The sequence below is a fragment of the Branchiostoma belcheri genome, unplaced genomic scaffold (assembly GCF_001625305.1).
Source record: "Branchiostoma belcheri isolate BF01 breed outbred unplaced genomic scaffold, Haploidv18h27 scaffold49, whole genome shotgun sequence".
NCBI classification, from domain to species: Eukaryota; Metazoa; Chordata; class Leptocardii; order Amphioxiformes; family Branchiostomatidae; genus Branchiostoma; species Branchiostoma belcheri.
The window spans coordinates 21,378-22,530 of NW_017804120.1; the positions used below are offsets into that span (position 1 = coordinate 21,378).

At 43.6% G+C, this 1,153-nt stretch overlaps 1 protein-coding gene across 1 annotated transcript in view; it reads right to left on the reverse strand.

Annotated features, from left to right (window-relative positions):
• The window catches only part of LOC109479562 (transmembrane and coiled-coil domains protein 2-like), a 36,424-nt gene that overhangs the window by 13,230 nt on the left and 22,041 nt on the right, over positions 1 to 1,153 (reverse strand). The gene's annotated exons all lie outside the window — the stretch shown is intronic.

A 1,153-nucleotide genomic window follows, 5' to 3' on the forward strand; every position in this document is an offset into this window, starting at 1 on the left:
CGAATTTTCCCAGGGTAACGGCTTAGTACTCGAAGAAGCTCAGAACCTAATGTTTCCAAAATTTGAATTTAATTAAAATCGATGCGATAAGTTTATCGCTATCTTCGATGGCCCGAACACACCCATAACGCATATAGAACGTACAATCCCGGCGGTCAGGCGAAAAGGCCACATAACCATCCGCGCGGACGAATACCAGGAAGTCTTCGCTGGACCATCAACATTACGCCACCTATAAAGGCTACAACTAACAGGCTTTTCAGAAAATACAAATATATGTACACAGATATTACGATTTCAGGGATATCGCGGCCAAAACATACCATTCAAAGTCACGTTTCCGGCGATTTACTGCGCACTTACTTAGACTCTGGTCAGAATTAAACTCCGACCCGGAACCTTAAGATTTTCCCTTTGCTATAGCTTCATTATAAAGTAACTGTAGGCCTGGCGAAATGTCCCGAGCAAGTTGTCCCGAGTATGCAAATGAGAAGGCACAAACCTTGAGCTCGGCCATGGTGTTCTGGAAGAGTGCCTGACTGTTTCTCATCTCCTGGTCTCGGACCGGAGTTTCCTTCCGTATTTCGAGCAATTTGACACCCTCAGCCCGACGGGCTGTCATTTCTGTACTAAACGCGGGTCTGAATTTTTCACTCTTTTGGTGGAAACGGGTGCCGTGCCGCTTATCAATACACTTCATTGATATTTTCTGCGCCCAATTTATTTAGGGGTAAATAAGGCACATCAAAGTACATTTTGAAATAAGGGGTCATTTTTTTCGTCATTTTTAACCATGGCTGGATGGAAGAAACAAATTTTCCCAGGGTAACGGCCTAGTACTCGAAGAAGCTCAGAACCTAGTGTTTCCAAAATTTGAATTTAATCAAAATTGATCAAAAAGCCTTGGGATTGTAGTGTTTTTCGGCGCAGTGAAGTTGGACGGCCAGCGAAGCGTTTTTGGTATTAGTCCGCGAGCAAGGGTGATGCGGTTTGTCGCCTGATGACCCAAATAGCTGCGTTCTATGTGGAATTTCTAGGGGTTCGCGTCACCGGATTTTGTGAAAAACTTATCGCAACAACCTATATTTTTTTTCTGTTTTTCAGAAACAGAAAGTAGTAAGCTATTTCAGCATATAAGCCGTTAGCCTGGGAA